The following is an 18627-nucleotide window of genomic DNA, read 5'->3' as shown; positions in this document are numbered from 1 at the left end:
TGGGTTATCTGCTTGCAGTAGCCCTCAGTCGGCCTGATTAACAAAGTCATGGGTCCTGCGTCGGTTGCTGTCCCTTCTTCCATGACGTCAGGTCCTCAGGGGTATAAAACATGCAGTCAATGCCATTACATCAGTCTTTCTTGCCATGCGCTGCCCGAAGCAGAAGTAGTTTGTAAGTGCCGGTCGGCCGACTCCTGAAATTTTCATTTTCAAGTTTCAGAACCAGTCTTCAACTAATGCTAAGTACTCCATAGGGGAAAGTTTTTCATGCTCCTTATCGATGTCAGTAAAAGTTATTAATTGCATTACTTGTGGAAAGCAATACCTCACAAAGATTTTCATTCGTACTGTATTCCTTGTCTTGACCACGATGTACCTTGCTGTTGGTTTTGTGCTTTATTTAATCAGCGCACTATCCGTCGTCAGTATATTTTTGTCTCTAAATATTTTGGTTCTCAGTTTAATTATCCAGAAATGTCACCGGCTAGCCATTCGACTACCGGGATTCTGAAAAAACGCAAAGATAAAGACAGAGTCTGGCCACCGAGGACCAAAGCTGCCGACCACGCTTCTCCTAAGCCAGTCACCAGTTCACCGGTACTCAGTGAGGCGCTTTCACAGCCCCTGATACCCGCTACTTCTGACTCGCAGGCCTCAACAAATCTTCCATTCGGAGTCCGGTATGCTGCGAGATGCTTCAACTGTGGAATCTGCGGATGTTTCTGCCTTGGATGGGTCCAGAGCCGCTGTGCAGGCACCAGCTTCTGGGTCTATATTAGCAAATTGAAAAACCCTTTAAATGGATACCTAAACGTCGGCACCTATAACGCGAACCGCAAAAATCCCGAACGCACTAAACAGCAGAAAATAAAATAACGAACTGTCATAGTCGGCCAACCCCACCACCCGCTACATACTACCTACCCAAACAAAATAAATAAACCACATACATACACTAACCAAACCCTACTTTTAACCTAAAGCAAAGCACCAAAACCCTACTTCTAACCCTACACTAAACCCCACAAACACAACTAACTATGCACTATCTTTAACCCCTCCCTAACCCTAAGGTCCGTAACTACTGCACAAGTCCCCTGCAGACATACACCCAAAAAAAAAATACACATAAATGTAACAAAACCCTACTTCCAACACTACACTAAACCCCACATACACAACTATCTATGCATTATCCTTAACCCCTTCCTAACCCTAAGGTCCGTAACTACCGCACACTTCCCCTACAGACATACACCCAAAACAAATAAATAATACACATACATACAGCTAAATAAAACCCTACTTCTAACACTACACTAAATCTTACATACATTACCTATCTATTAACTTACCTTAACCACATCCTAACCCTAAAGTCCTAATTATCGCACACTTACCTTACGGAGCTATACCGCAGACGGGCCAACCATTGCACTTCGACATTTCCATTTTCGCTGTTTCGGACATTCGGCGTTTCTGTATTTCGCACAATACATGTCGCTCTTTCCGTATGCGTGATTACGGTCTTTCGCTCTGCTAATAGGACCCCCCCTGGCTTCTGAGGGTGTATTCAGCCCTATGGACTAGCATATTAAACCAACGCCTCCTTCTTAATTTAGGCCAAAATCTCAAATCATGCCTAAGAAACCGGCGCCCAGGCCGCATGCTCAGGCCTCTATGCCTAAAAAACAAATGATAAGAATGGTTGAAGATCTTATAACTCTAATCAGGGGAAGTCAACTTCCCCCTTCTAAGAGACCTAGGACTAAAGTTGTTTATGAATCTTCTGACCAGGATTCAGATTTTTCTGATTCTTCTGATGATCTGGGTTTGCCCTTATATACTTATGAGGATTCTGATGCAGAGGACTGTATTTCCTCTGCTTCCCCTCCAGAGGATTTTTCTTTTGGTGAGACCTTACATACTCTAAGGGAGCATTTCCACTGGAAAAGTCAGGATTTTTCTGATTCAAAAAAGAGGCTTAGTGATTTCTTACTCCTGCCTCAGCATAGGCCTTTAGCTATACCTCCTGTACTAGACTTTGTTGATGATGCCTTTTCAGAATCTAGTTTGGCCCCGGATTCTTTGCCTCCTGCTCCCAGAAAACCTGACAGATATTACAGGGTTCCTGATTCACACAAGTTCCTTTTTAAAAATCCTATTGCGGATCCAGAGACTATTTCACAGGGACCCAAGGGCATTAAGGTTTCTACTGCTAAAAATCCTACCCCCCTCTGATAGAGACTCCAGGGCGCTGGATAGATGGGGTAAGAAGGTTTACACTTTTGTAACCTTGGCCATTAGGGCTTTAAACTGACAGTTTCATATGTTAAAGTATCAACAACATGTTATTGGATTGCTTAAACAGAAAATGATGTTGATTCCTGACTTTGCTGAAAATAAAGAATTACAGGATTTAATGCACTCTGTTGAACAGATTGGAAAACATACTTTGCAATGTGGATTTGATTCATTAGAGGCCTCTCGCAGGGCTGCTGTTCATAGGTTCATAGGTTCATACTAGGCTATCTGCCCTAGGGCATTTATAAGCCTAGCCAGAGTGTGTTTGGCTTTCGCCACCCATTTTAAATTAATTTTGCATGCCCTTTTTTGAGGTTAGTATACTTTGCCTCTGTCTAACAGTGACACAGAAGTGATACCTGGGGTAAACCTATGATCCCCCATCCACTCATCAAGATTCCTCTTGAAGAGAGTCAATGAGGGACTCTGCCTAACCTGGGCTGGGATTTTATTCCAGAGTGAAGGGAGCCTCTGGGTTATGAATCTGTCCCTCCAGCATGTCCTATTTATTTCAGTGCTGAGGTTCAAGTCTCTCGAGCGCGTAGCTCGATGAGATTTGGATTTTCTGAGGTGCAGCATGTCCATTAATTCCGGGTTGGACATGGCTTTATACGTCAGGCACAGATCGCCTCTGAGCAGGCGGTATGCCACTGAGTAGAGCTGGGGTTTCTTTAACCAGGCAGCATTCTTTAACCAGGCAGCATATGGCATCTGTTTGAACCCTTTGATCCTTTTGGTGAGGTACTTTTGGGGTCTTTCCAGTTGCTGCAGGTGTCTGGTAAGGTACATCCCAAAAGGGGCATTGTACTCAATTATGGGCCTGATGAGGGATGAGTAAAGAGGCACGATGACCTCCCCTGATCTAGATGTGAATCCCTTTATGATTAGGTGGGCTATATAAAATGTTTTTCTAACCACTTTGGCCACGTGGTTGTTAAATGAGAGATTGCTATCAACTTGGGTCTCCAGGTCCCTAATTACTTCTTCCGTACTTAATGGGTTACCACCTATGTGGTAATTTGTGGGCACTTTGTTTTTGCCAAAGGGGATGACTATACACTTTTTGGCATTTAGCTTAAGGCCATGGCTCTGGCACCAGTTGTCTGTTTCTATGAGGCCCTTTTGGAGGATGCTTGTGTCGGCTGGAGAGTCGATTATGGCGCCTAGTTTGCAGTCATCTGCAAACTTGGTCAGCCACAGTCCTTCCATGTTGGCCTGTATCTCCAAGAAATATATACCGAACAAAAGAGGTCCCAGGACTGAGCCTTGTGGGATGCCACTTGTAACTGGTTTAGAGTCTGACATAGCTCCAGCAATTCTAACCATGTGGGTTTTGTCCTTGAGCCAGTTTGCAACCCATCTAGTGACATAGGGGTTTATATTTAATCTGGTGAGCTTATCTATAATGCCCGAGTGGGGTCTTGTATTGAAGGCTTTTGCGAGGTCCAGGTAGGCTGTGTGGATCACCATCCCCTCATCAATGGCCTTGGTGACTGTTTCAAAGAAATCGATCAGGTTTAAGAGGCAGGATCTGCCCTTAACAAAGCCAAACTGGGTAGGATCCAGTGTCTGTAGGTCCCCAATATCTTTATTTATGAGGTCCATGATGATCCTTTCCATAGCTTTGCAGACCAAGCAAGTCAGGCTTATGGGGCGATAGTTTCCAGGATCCGTTGAGGCACCACCTTTGTGGAGAGGGACCACTGTTGCTGTACACCACTCTTTGGGTACATAACCTGTAGTAAGGCTGAGACTGAACAGTAGTTTTATGTTTGGGTTTAGCTCTTCTTGGAGTTCTTGTAGGATGCAGCCTGGGACACCGTCTGGTCCCATTGATGCTGTGTTTTTTGCTTTGGAGAGGGCAGCTCTTACCTGAGCATCTGAGATGTCAGGGGGGCAGCACTCTGCTGGGATAGATATTTGCCCTTTTGGTGGGGGGGGGGGTTTGCGCTCAACCTGTCAGCTAGGATGTTGGCAATGTCTGTGGGTTTGGTGTATTTTTTGTCATTTTGGACTAATTCTGAGAATATCTGGGAATTCCCACCCAGGTTCCTAACATAACTAAAGAAAGCCTTGTGATTATCCTTAGTGTCCTGTGCAATTTTTCTGTCGAAGCTGGCCTTAGACGATTTTATGAGTGCCCGTAGTTTTTTGCTAATACTGATCAGAGATGCCTTCCCTTTTTGGGATTTTGCTCTATCATGTTGTAGCTTCCTCCTTCTATTGTGTAGTTTGTTTATGGCTGGGGTCCACCAAACAGGACGTCTGCCTTTGGAGGATTGGGTCTTGGTTTTATTTGGGATTGCATGATCCATGCATTCCTGAAGGTGTTCATAGAATGCGTTGATAAAGGATTCTGCAGTCTGGGCTGTATTTTCCACAGGCCCGAGGGCTTAGAAGGATTCCACCTAGGTTTTGAGGAGTGTGAAATTTGCTTTAGAAAAGTTTTTCACTGTGGTTTTCTGGGCAGGGGGTGGGGTCGGGATGTGAATATCCAGTGAGATTAGTTTATGGTCTGATCTTACCAGTGAGGGATACACTTCTGGTCTGGAGCATAGAGTCCCCATGTTGGTGATGATCAGGTCCAGTATGTTTTCCCCTCTTGTGGGAGTGGTAACAAGTTGTTCCATAGCATTTGAGTTTATAAATTCTAGGAACCTTTGGGCTAGGGTGTTGGAGCTAGAGTAATGCTCCCAGTCTATGTTTGGGTAGTTGAAGTCGCGCAATATAATGGTGTTTGGAGAGACCTTCATATTTTCCAGTGTTCTCAGGAAGGCCGAGTGGGGTTCCTGGGTTTGGGAGGGTGGTCTGTAGCAGGCTATAAACTGGAAGGTAATTTTTCCCACTGTTAGTTGCACATAGATAGTCTCTGATGCTTCGTGCTGTGCCACCAACCTGGAGGTGTGGGTATCTTTGACGAATATTGATATTCCCCCTCCTTTTGTGGTTTGGTCCAAGTTTTGGGGCCGAAAAGCGTGATATGAGGTATAACCTGGTAGTGCTGGGGTGCTCTCAGGAGCCTTGAACCAGGTTTCTGTTACTGCACAGATATCAATGTTCTCCATGCTAAGGAGAGTTTCGAGTGCGTGCATCTTGAGGTTTAGACTTCTGGCGTTGAGTAGCACTACTCTTAGTATCTTATCCCTTGTTATACCTATGGAGGTGGGTTTGTCTTTTGAGCCTTGCCTAAAAAAGGCACTATGGGGGTAGCAAGAGCCTTTGCCAATATCTGAAAGCCCAGGGGTGATAGGTGCAAGCCGTCCCTAGCGAAGCATCGTGGCTTGTCGAGCATGTCATCCCAGGCTGACAGGCATTGGATCCCCTTTGAATGACACCAATACTTAAGCCAATTGTTGAAATTGATCATCTTGTCTTCATATTGGGGCATCATTCTTGGTGAGGGTAAGATGCTACTCAAGGTCAGGGTCATACCAGCCTGGGCTACATGCTCAGAGAGCTCCTCTATGTCTCTTTTCATGTAGTCCAGGGAGGTACATCTCAGGTCATTCATACCAGCATGGACACTTGTGCTCAGAAGGCATGCTTGGCTTACGGAGCAATCTTTGCCTGATCATGTTAAAGCTAAATTGTTGGATGCTCCCTTAAATCAGGATCGCCTGTTTGGCAACAAGGCTGAGGAAGTTCTTAAAAAGATGGAAGATAAAGCTAAATCTATGCAAACTGTTAAATATTTCTTACAAGTTTAGCCTCCTAGATTTAGTAGGCACTGGCCCTCTAAGAATTGGTCCTTTCCAGCCCCTTGTAGGTCTTCTCAAGCTAAACCCAGACACAGCAGAAACCCCAGGTTTCAGTCCCAAGGGACACACAAGCCTAAGCAGTGGGAGGTTTCTGAACCCAAATCTGGGAGTAGTAAGACTCCAAAGAAAAACTCTCACGAAAGAGGCAGAGGGTGAGGTTTTTCTTTGAAGTTTTGTTTTGTGTCCTTTGTGTTTTTTTACTAGTAGTAAGACTCCCCCTATGGAAAACTGTCTCAATGACTTGCTTTTAAAATTTCCAAGCACTTCCCAACTGAATGCTCCTTTAGGCAGAAAGATTGGTCTGCAGGCCAAAAAACTGGGAACTCATTACCCAGGACAAATCGGTTTTAAATATAGTGTCCCAAGGATACAGATTTCTCTTCCACATGTTACCAGCACCAAGCAGGGGGCCAGATCTATCCCCAAATCAGTGGGCAGAGGCCCAAAATCAAGTACTCTCTCTCTTAAACATGGGGGCTTTTCAGTTGGAACCAGAAGAGGAAAAGGGACAAGGTTTCTATTTGAAACTTTTCCTGGTACCCAGAAAAGGCAATACATGGCATCCTATCCTGGACCTTTCTACTCTAAACACCTTTCTGGTGATTCCAAAATTCAAGATGCTGACTCTTCACCAGCTGCTTCCTGTGCTAGGCAAAGATGCATGGTTGGCAACACTAGACTTAAAAGAAGCATACCTGCACATCCCTATCAGGGAGTCTTGCAGAAGATACCTACGCTTCAAAGTAGGCTACATGCACTATCAGTTCTCTGTACTGCCCTTTGGCTTATCAACTGTGCCCAGGGTATTCACAAAGTGCCTAGCTCCAGTCATTGCATTTTGCAGGCAAAGAAATATTCAGATATACCCATACCTGGACGATTGTCTAATTCAGGCAGAAAGCCAGGACATCCTTCTGAATCATCTGGCCTTTGTTCAAAGGGTACTGACTTGTCCGGGGTTCACCATAAATGAAAAGAAATCACACCTGGTACCCTGTCAACAAATTATATTCCTGGGAGCAAGCTTGAATACAACTTCCCAGATGGCTTTCCTCACGCCAGAGAAATGGATTCATTTGACAACCTACTTCAAACAAGTGGCCACAAAGACCCAGCTATCTGCAAGGCAAATACTGCAAGCCTTGGGGTTCATGGCCTCCTGCATTCTTCTAATTCCATATGCAAGGCTGCATATGTGGAAACTGCAATGGTATCTCAAAAGCGGAAGCACTTTACATAATCAAATTACTGAAATCTCGAATGTCATATGGCCGAGACCATATGATCGACATTTCAGTATATCAAATATGTAAAGTTTTAAAAAATAACACTTTACTTACCTTAAAACGTTACGTGCACACAGAGGCAAGGCTTCTTGTACGCTCTGTGTGTACGTAATGTTGTTATCTTTTTTTGTGGTGTTGACAGGAAGTGGGAAATCTCCCATCTTGCGCTTCCACATATAGCACAATATGGGAAATTTCCCTTTTCCCCACTGTAGTGCGATCTCGGAGTTGGTAAAGCAATGTTTGACTTTTTTTTTTTTTGCGTTTCATTTTAGAAGTTCGAGTTTCCAAAACTCGATCTTTTGGTCTCGACCATATGAGGTTCGAGATTTTGGGAATTCGAGCTTCTAAAGTGAATCCCTCAAAAGCATATGGTGTCAACATTCACAGGATCTAGAAACAAGGATTCCTATCATACCTTGCCTACCCATAGAGTTCCTTTGGTGGGCAGAGGCCTGCCACCAAAACAGGGGACTACCATTCACATTACCCCCTGCTGCCCAAATCTTAACAACAGATGCATCAGACTATGCATGGGGGGGCTCACCTGGCAGGGAAGTGCATTCAGGGCAAATGAAACCCAAGTCAAATGCACCTGCACATAAATCAAAAGGAAATGTTAGCTGTACAGAATGCTCTGACAGCCTTCAAGGACCTTATTCTTCTAGGACAACTAATGGTAAAGATAGACAACACCACTGTCATGTGGTACATAAACAAGCAGTGGGGTACACATTCTTACCCCCTCTGCAGACTAGCAATGACATTGTGGAACACAGCCTTGAGCTACCAAGTGAATCTACAAGCTGAATTCCTGCCAGGAAAACTAAATACACTGGCAGATGGACTAAGCAGAAACATCATGGACCCAGGCAAGTGGAAACTGGAACCAAGGTCTTTCAACATGTTGACAAGCAAATGGGGGAGCCCAGATATAGACCTGTTTGCCTCCCCCCAGAACCATCAACTGGACAAATTTTGCACAAGGCTTCCCCACAAGCTAGCTTGGAAAGTGGATGCTCTATCCTTCAGCTGGAAAAACCTATCAGTTTATGCCTTTCCTGCTCTGCTCTCCAAGGTACTACTAAAGATCAAACAGGACAAGCCAAGGATGATTTTAATTGCACCAGACTGGCCTCGCCAACACTGATACCCACTCTTGTGCAGTGTGTTATGCTTGGCTTCATGGCACCTGCCTCAGACTCCTTCCCTGTTGTCTCAGCAGGAGAACCAGATTCTGCACCCTCAGCCGCAAACCCTGAACCTAGCAGCCTGGCTAATTACCTAATCTCTCCTTTCCATCCCTCAGTAAATCAATGATGGATATCATTTTAGAGGCAAGGAGGCCTAGTACTAGAAAATCTTATTCTGCTAAATGGAAAAAATTTTGTGCCTCGAGCCAATCTCAAGGAATGAATGCAGCAGTGCCCAATTTATCTCAGATTCTACAATTCTTGACTGAGATGCTTCATAAGGGCTTGTCCTTTTCCTCCATCAAAATTCATGCCTCAGCCATTTCAGCTCATTACAGCACAGAGCCTCCCCTCTTCTCTCACCCACTGCTCAAGCAGTTCCTCAGAGGGGCCAAAAATTTAAGGCCACCCAGGAGGGCACCAACTCCAGCCTGGGATCTTATCTTTATCTTGGAGAAACTCACTCTTCCTCCTTTTGAGCCAGCTGCTACTGCAAATTTAAAATTTATTTCCTGGAAAACAACTTTCCTTTTAGCAATCACTTCTGCAAGAAGGGTATTTGAATTACAGGCCCTTATGGCAGTAGAACCTTTCATCATCTTTCATGCAGACAGGGTGTCCCTCAGAACCAATCCCACCTTCATGCCCAAGGTGGTATCCAGTGTGGCTCTTAATCAGTCCATTCATTTGCCTACCTTCTTTCCTAACCCACAGAACAAAGGGGAATGGATACTGCACTCTAGATTTGCACAGACAGCTTAGATTCTACTTGGACAGGACTAAACCTCAAAGGAAATCTGAACAACTGCTTTTGGCATTTGCTGCAGGGACAGAGGGGAAAGCTATTTCAAAACAAACCATTTCAAAATGGATAGGCCACTGCATTCATTTCTGCTATAAGCACCATGGAAAACCTATCCCACAGGGCATACTACCCCATTCAACCAGGGATGCATCTACCTCTACAGCCTTTCTCAGGGTCGTCCCTACTATGGACATCCTAGAAGCTGCTACCTGGAGTTCTGTACATACTTTCACCAAGCATTATAATTTTCCAATTTTCTCTAAATCCAGAGCTGGTTTTGCCACTGCAGTCTTGCAGGGCCTTATAGTTGGTCCTAATTCTATTTAAATTCCTCCTCCCAACCCTAGCTTTAAGAATCTACCCAAATGTAATGACTGCAACAGTGAAACGTGAAGAACATAGTACAGTTGTGTACACTTACCATAAATGTAGATGTTCGAGTGTATTCACTGTTGCAGACCTGGTTACCCTCCCTCCAGCCCCCTTTCTTCTTTTGGCTATACCTCTACTCTCACTTATTATGCTCAAAAAGCTTTTTGGTGCATTTGCTTTTTTGTTGGAGGTATATCCTTGTATTTATGGATTTAATTGCTTCCCATTACATCTGGGGCAAGAAAAACTGATGTAATGTAGTCGTTTGCACGTTTTATACCCCTGCAACCTGACGTCATGGATGAAGGGACAGCAACTGATGCAGGACCCAAGACTTTGTTAATCAGGCTGACTGAAGGCTATTGCAAGCAGATAACCCAAATGTAATAACTGCAACAGTGAATACACTCAAACATCTACATTTATGGTAAGCGTACACAACTGTACTTTTTCCCCCCAACTTCCAAAAAAAAGGGGAATACCGACTATATTCTCTGGACGTACACAGACAGTTGATTTTATCTAGATAGAACCAAATCCCTTCGCAAGTCAGATCAATTATTTGTCTCCTTTCCAAAGTCCAGACTAGGAAGACCAGTTTCAAAAGTGACAATTTCTAATTGTATTTCCAAGTGTATTCACTTGATTTATAATCTAAAACTTATTCCCTTACCAAAGTGAAAGCCCATTCCATCAGATCCATTTCTAACTCCTCTGAATTCTGGTCCAAAGTTTCCATAGATGACATCTGTACAGCAGCTACGTGGGCTACCCTCATACCTTTATCAACCACTACAAATCAGAATCCAAGTGTCCTTTGGCTCTGCTGTGCTCCGGAACATCCTTCCTTAGGTCCACCCAGGGTGTAAGTAGCTAAAGACTCAATCTCATGGGCTGAAGATCAGATGAAAGCAACAACATCAGATAAAGAAGTTGTGTTCTTACCATAATGTTCCATCTATGTTGTTGTCTTTCATCTGTCTTCAACCCCCCCCCCCTCAATCCCCCTTCCTCTTTTTTTGAGGACCTGTGAGAAGGAGCTCAGATCATTTCCTGGTCACCTTTGAGCTCCTGAAGATGCTGTGTTATTTTCCTGTACACGTATTTCTTATTCTTCCTTCTCTGGCTGTTTCAGCAAACTCGATCTGAGATAGTGATGGAGTGGGGAATTGTGGGTGGAGGAGGAGGAGCTCATTTCTTGGATCCAAGCTATGTAATGCGGCCGAGTCATATCTGAGTTCGGATCTGAACCCATGGGTTGAAGACAGATGAAAGAGAACAACACAGATGGAACGTTATGGTAAGAACATAACTTCTTTTTATTTGTTTATCAGGAGCAAGGATACACCAAATTACATGTGTACACAAGTCATTGTATCACAGGTACAAGTATGATTCAGTTACAGTCCATGCGTAAATGACCTGTGACATACCTCCTTAGACTGTATGAAGAGAGACATTATGGAGCTCCTGGACTATGTGTCACATGCTGGTATGTGCCTAGCAGTGAGAAGCGTTCTACCTTCACCAAGGATAATGTCACAATAGAAACAGAAGATGATTGACTTTAATAATTGGCTTAGGTTTTGGTGTCATTCTAGCAGAATGCAGTATTTGTCATTATGTGAGCACTTCGCTAACAAACCATGTTGCTTTGCTAAAGATGGTCTGCACCTGTCTCCTCTAGAATTTTGAATATTGGCCAAAACACAGTCCTAATGCCAAATTGACAAACCTTCCAACATAGCAAATTCTACTTACGGAAATCTAAAGATGTTACTACTCAATGCAAGGATTCTAAACAGGAAGCTCCACTTCCTCCAAAGCTTTCCTCACTTTGGAGAATGCAGACATCTGTGCAGTTACCGAGACATGGTTTAAAGTCACAGAAAGGACCCTGGCAGTGCAAGACTTCAGTGCCTTCCACACATTTAGACCAGCAACTGCATAGACAGAAACTGAAGGTGGAGATGTCTCAATCTACATCAGTAACCAGCATACCTCTAGGTTGGTTAAACAGGATGACACACAGGAGTTGCTCCACATCTAGATTACCATAGACAAAGTCCTATACCATATCCTAGCAAGTTTTAGGTCACCATCTTATGTCCCATGAAACCCATATCTCATACTTAGACCTATTGGCTACACTCACCATTCAACCAAATACCATACTCATGGATGACCTTAATTATGCCTCTGTCTGTAAATCTGGGGTTATGAAGGATTCCCAGTTTACAAAAAGTTTCCTAGACTTTGTAAACACAAACACCATGGACCAGTTAGTGCATACATCTACAAACATATTGGACCTAGTACTCACAAGTGTGGCAAAACGCTGCAACCCTCCTCCCCACTGCCCCCCAGTTTCATGTCCTCTGTGGTAAGGTCAGACCACAAAGCAGTCTTCTTTGAAATAATTCTGTAATCCCAGGAAACCCTGTAATAGAAACTACTTCAAGGCAAACTACCATTTCCTAAGTGATGACCTGTAAAAATCACAAGCCCATCCAAACCCAGATAACACAGCGGCCTATGTGGAATTATTCACAGAAGCTGTGTACAGCAATGTAAATGACTGATTAGAAGCTGCTGTGCCTAGCACAAGTAAGCCCAAAACTAACTCAAAAATACAAGCCACTTTGGTGGAATCCAAAATTAAACAGGTTGTACAACAAAAGAAAAAAGTTGCACCTAAAATTAGGAAGTGTAACACGAAAAAAAGATAAAAACTTTCTTATCAAACTAATAAACAACTAAGAGGACTAATTAAGTCCTACATAGCAAATTTTGAGCTAAAGGTAGCATCCCAGGCCAAGGACAACCATAAGGTCTTCTTTTTCAAAGGCAGCACACAGCAGTGTGCTGAACTGTTGGTAAGTGTAACCACATTCACAGAAATGGGAGACATAGCAAATCTTCTGACTGACAAATTCAACTTCGGTTTTACCCCCCCCTCTCTCCCCCAGCCACCCCAGGAAATAACATCTAATATAACCATTCCAACTATCAGTACGGAGCAGGTGTTAGATGTGCTCTCTACAGCCAAGAGTATAGCTGTGATGGGCCCTGATAATATCCCAGGATACATCCTAAGTAGCCCGAAATATGACATATCAGGGCCACTGGTGTCACTAGTCAGCTACAGCCTCTGCACAGCCTTTGTTCCTTATTGTTCCTCATGAACGGAAGACTGCAACAACCATCCCACTGCATGAGGGCATACCATCAACAGATCCTGGAAACTACAGGCCCATTAGTCTGACTAGTCTCAGATGTAAATCCATCAAAAAATGTATCATGGAAATTATAACAATGACCTAGGAAATTTTCAGACACTAGACCCAACTCTGGTTTTGTCAAAGGCAGGTCATGCCTACTGAACCTGGTGGACTTTTTTGAGAAGATCATCAAGACAGTGAATGAGGGCAAAACACTACATACTGCCTACCTTGAGCTACCTAAGGCATTTGATACAATACCCACCTTGGGCATTGTACACAAACTCACAGGATTAGGCATAAACCCCTGTGTAACTCACTGAATAGCCAGCTAGCTCACAGACAGGACCCAAGAAGATATGACTGGGGAGACCACATCAACAAAGAGGCTGATCATCATTGAAGTTCCCCAGGGTTCTGTGTTGGGTTCACTCCTCTTTAGCATCTATTTTTTGGAAGTTAAGGCCAATGTTAAGGGCCTCTGGCTTACCAGGTTTTCGGATGATTGCAAACTACAGGCAATCATAGAAAACGCCCAAGACACAGACAAATGGCTGGTGTCAAAGTCATGGCTTAAATCTCAGTGCCAAAAAATGCATACTAGTACCTTTTGGGAAGTTGGCCACCCAGGGAGACTACTTCATTGATAAAGCAACCCTAAAAGTAGACACAGTAGTCAGGAATTTGGGGGCTCATGTAGATAGTAGCCTGGCTTTTGACCAACATGTGTCTAAGGTTGTAAGAAAATCATTCTATGTCATTTAGCTTAAAAGTAAGGGCATAGCATCTAGGTCCAGGGAAGTCATCTTGCCACTGTACTCAGTCCTCATCAGACACATCATTAAGTATGGTGCCACCTGACTAGGCACATGCAACAACTGTATTGTCCACAGAGGTTCCTCACAAAAAAGAATACAGGGCATAAATGCAATGTCCTATACAGACTGCCTCAGCCCTGCCTCTATACTCTTGTTTCCTACAGAGTGAGAGGTGATTTATGCCTGGATTACAAGGCATTCTTGTATCTCACTCTGACTGACTTTTTTCATATCAGCAAAACAGCACCAGAACTGCTAGATCTAAGGATTTAAACTTTGCTTGTGACTTACATAGGGTATGTTGGAGGGACAAGTATGTATCTCAGAAAATCCCCATTCTCTGGAATAGGCTTCCCATCCACATGAAGCAGAGACTTTTCTTAACAGCACCAGTACTTATTAGTTATGACCACCCCTCCTGGTATGACTGTTGGGCAATTTCCTATGCTCTCTCCTGCTAATCTGGTGCACTTGGCCATTCTGAGACAGTGTGGTAACTGTCTAATGTACACAGACAACCCTCTCTTCTTACCTCCCAACACTCATACATGTGAGAGATGCACTTGTATCACCAAACTGGAAGCAGTGCACGCTCCAACCAAGACCGGACTAGCTGGTCAAGTGGAGAAGGTCAACACCTGCAACTCACTACATAGAACACACAGCCTGCCAAAACACCAACCATCACAGCCCACACATAGAAACACAAACCATACACTCACCTTCACAGAGGCTCTCAATAAAAATTTACCCAAACAACAGAGACCTCTGAGACAGAAACACACTCAACCACCACAACACAACACCAACCTCAGAACACATAGCTCACCACCACAGTGTGCCCCTCAGCCTAAGCCCTTAAGGCAAAACACTTTGCCCAATGTACTAATCATATGAGACTCAATTATGAGGCACACTGATGTCCCACTCACTAGGCTGAACAAGAAGAAGGTAACAGTCAGTTGTCTAGCAGGTGCCAGGATCTACCACATAACACATGCACTCAGGTCACTCCACAACAAATACAAATTTGACTCAGTCATTGTCCGTGTGTGAATGACCTGAGATGTACCTCCATGGACTATATGAAAAGAGATGCGATGGAACTCTCGGATTATGTGGCCCAGGCAGGAATGACCCTAGCCCTGAGCAGTATTCTGCTGTCAGCCAGAATAATACCACAGTACGAGCAAAAAATGATTTACTTCAACAATTGGCTAAGTTTCTGGTGTCATTCTAAGGAGATCCAGTATCTGTCTGCCTAGGACGACATGATTGACAGACCTCAATGCATTGCCAGAGACATCTGTCACCTTGGGATTCTGGGTACTGGCTAAGGCTGTTGCCACCCCTATAGTGCCTTTTTTAGGTAGTGTTCCAAAGACCAAAATTCCACCATAACAGCTACAAACAAATGCAATCTGAGGGTCATGCTGCTCAGTGCTAGAAGTCTAAATCTCAAAATGCACTCACTCAAAGTTCTCCTCAAAATGGAGAATGTTGACATCTGTGCTGTAACGGAGACCTGGTTTAAAGAGGCAGAAAGCACCCCTGCACTCCCAGGCTACAACTCATTCCATAACTTTCGGCTCCAGAATATTTATTTTGTTTTTATTTTTATTTATTTTTTTATTTATTTTACATTTGTTGACCGGGCTAGTCTAACTGGATACATGTCCATTTTCAGTAGAGGCCCGGGGAGAGCAGCTCCAGGAAAACATACAAAATTAATAGAGGATATAACAGAAACAATGTAAACAGCAGTAATTGTTACATAAAAACATTAAACTAAAAAAACTGATTACATTTTTTTTTTTTTTTTTTTTTATAGAAGATGAACTACTCTTAGTAAATATAGCATAATCAAAATCTTTTAAGGGTAGTATACTAAAAAAGTTATAGTATACTTGTAAACATTGAATTAGTATGCAAAACCTAATATATAGTAGCATTTTAGGAAGGTTGTAGTAGATGTAGGTTGAAAAAGCGAGTCAAGGATAAAAGTTAGTCAGTGTTGGTACAGGAGCATAACCAGTGGTTATTGAGAAATAGTTTTAGATTTCTTTTAAAAAGTGGGAGTGAGGTCTGAGATGTGAGGTCAGGCGGTAGTTGATTCCATACTTTTCCAACAGAGTTAGAGAACAAGGAGTCACCTGCTGAGTTTTTTGATTTGGTAGTATTCATCAGCGTTTTGTTTGAGGAATGTAGATTCTTGAGATTATTATATGGTTTAATGAGGCTAGAGAGTATAGGAGTGTTGCCGGGTCGATAAAGGGTTTTATGGGTTATAGTAAATTAGTGGGATTGAATCTGATTAAGAAATTCTAACCAGCCTAGTTGTTTTAGATTCAGACAGTGATGAGCTCTGAAAGGAGAGCCTGTAGCAAATCTGGCAATATTATTATAGGATATAGCTAGTTTGTTAAGGTTATTTTTAGAGAGGTTGGTATATATAGGAGAGGCATAGAGTAGGGTTGAGATTAAGTGAGTTCTGGCTATAGCAGTCCTAGCTACAGGTGTAAGAAAGGGTTTGATTCTGTAGAGGCATCCTAGTTTTCTGTTAACTAAATTTATTGTGGTATTTATGTGAGTATCAAAGTTGAGATTATTGTCAATTGTAATTCCTAAGAGTTTAGTGGTTGGGTCAGGAGAAATAAGAGTACCATTATTGGATGTGAGAGTGATATGTAGAGGGGTGGACTTTTGGGTTGGTGTGAGGAGTAATAGTTTAGTTTTTTGGGGGTTTAGTAGGAGGCAGCGGTTAGAGAACCAATGTTCTACTGTATTGAAAGCTTTTTGTATAAGAGATTGAAGTTTTGCCTGGGAGGTGGCTGAACAGATTATTGTAGAGTCATCTGCATATTGAATGCAGGTGGAGAGTGGAATGGCTAAATGGAGGTCATTGATATAAATGGAAAACAAGAGAGGGCCTAATATGGAGCCCTGTGGAACACCTAGTGAGATAGGAAGGTGATTAGATAGTTTATTTTGCCAGAGTACAGCCTGCTGTCAGTTTTCAAGGTAAGATATGAACCAGTTCATAGATAGAGGGTCAAGTGAAAGGGACTTCAGTATATGTAGAAGGATTTGGTGATTAACCATGTCAAAAGCTTTAGATAAATCGACAAAGACTGCAGAGGAAAGAATATTTTTATTACTGTTTTCGTTGATACAGTTTGTGAAGGAAAGCTGGGCAGTAGTGGTACTGTGGAAAGGTCTGAATCCATGTTGACAGTTAGCCAGTAGGTTGTGATGGAGAAGGTGGTTAAGTAGTTGTTTGTGGATGCACTTTTCCATTATTTTTGCAAGTGGGGAGAGCAGAGCTATGGGACAAAAGTTGGAAAAGTCATTGGAGTTCCCACCTTTATGTAGTGGGATGATATGAAAAATTTTCCAGATAGTTGGGATAGTACCTTCCTTTATGGTTCTATTTATCAGTAAGGAAATGGGATAAGCAACAGCTTTAGCTCCTTTTTGCAGGAATTCAGCTGGGAGTTTGTTAGCTGAGGGGGTAGTTGGTTTTAGCTTTTGGAGAAGGGAGCAGATATAGGATGTGGGCACTGATTCTAAATGAAATAACGGGGGTGGCTTGGTAGTGGGAGTTGGCAGATTGGAGGTATTGGGGGATATATGGCTAGCCAGAGTTTGGATAGTGTTAGTGAAAAAAAAATTGAAGGCATCAGCTGTTTGTGTTAGATTTTCAGGGTTAGAGCCTGAAGGGTTGGGGGTAATAGTTTCACCTGGGTGAAGAAGTTTGTTAATACTAGTCCAAAATTTTTGTGGTTCCTTGAGGGAGGATTCTTGTAGTTGGAGATAGTAGTTCTTTTTGTCTAGTAGGATGGCTTTTTTGTATTATTTCTATGTTGTCTATAGGTTTGTTGATCTATAGGATTCTTAGTAGTATGCCATTTTGCCCAGGATTTGTTTCTGCGAAGGATTAGTTGCCTAGTATTGTTAGAGAGCCAAGGTCCAGGTTTAGCTTTATTTCTAGTAGAATGTATTGGGGCATGATGGTCCAGGATTGTTAAGAATGTAGTATTAAAGTATTCAACTGCTTTATTTATAGGGAGGGATTTTAATGGTGACCAATTACATTGTTTAAGTTCTGTTTGGAACAGCTCGGGGTTAAAATGCTTTTTAGTGTGAACTGTTCTGAAAGTGTTAGGAAAAGTTGGGGTGGTTTTATGTCTGATTATATATATTAGCGAATGGTCACTTTGGTTGTCTGGGAGAGTTCATGTTGTGTAACTTTGCTGAGGACTATTAGTGAGTATCCAATCCAAGGTACTTTCTTTATTGTTAAGTCTATTAATTCTGGTGGGGGAGTTTATAGCTTGTGAGAAACCATAAAGGTTAATATGGTTGGTAGGGTTTGTACTGCTACATGAATTCCAGTCTATATTAAAGTCTCCTAGGACTATGGTTTCTTGTGGGAGATTAGAAGAAAGCCAATTTAGGATGTATTCAGGTATGCAGATGTTATTTCCTGGGGGATGATATGTGCAGATGATGTTTATGGCTTTATGTGTGTTAAGCTGGAATTTGGAGATAATTATGTCGGCACTGTTGTCTAAAGATAGGTTAAGATTTACAGCTCTGAGTTGTATTTTTGCTTTATGGAGAATTGCTACCCCTCCTCTTTTTTTGGATGTGCAATCTAGTCGAATGACACTATATCCTGGAGGGGTGATTTCATTGTTTTATTGTGGGTTTTAGCCATGTTTCTGATAAGCAAAGGATGTCAAATTGGTGGACATCTAGAAGGGCATGAACTTGAGCGATTTTATTGCACATACTGCGTATATTAAGATGAGCAATAGAGAGTGAATTAGGTGGTTTGATAGGAGGTAGGGTGCTAGTTTTGTATTGG

Source organism: Protopterus annectens, chromosome 10.part0 (assembly GCF_019279795.1).
Source record: "Protopterus annectens isolate FY-2018-M chromosome 10.part0, PAN1.0, whole genome shotgun sequence".
Taxonomy (NCBI): domain Eukaryota; kingdom Metazoa; phylum Chordata; order Ceratodontiformes; family Protopteridae; genus Protopterus; species Protopterus annectens.
This window is presented reverse-complemented; position numbering follows the sequence as displayed.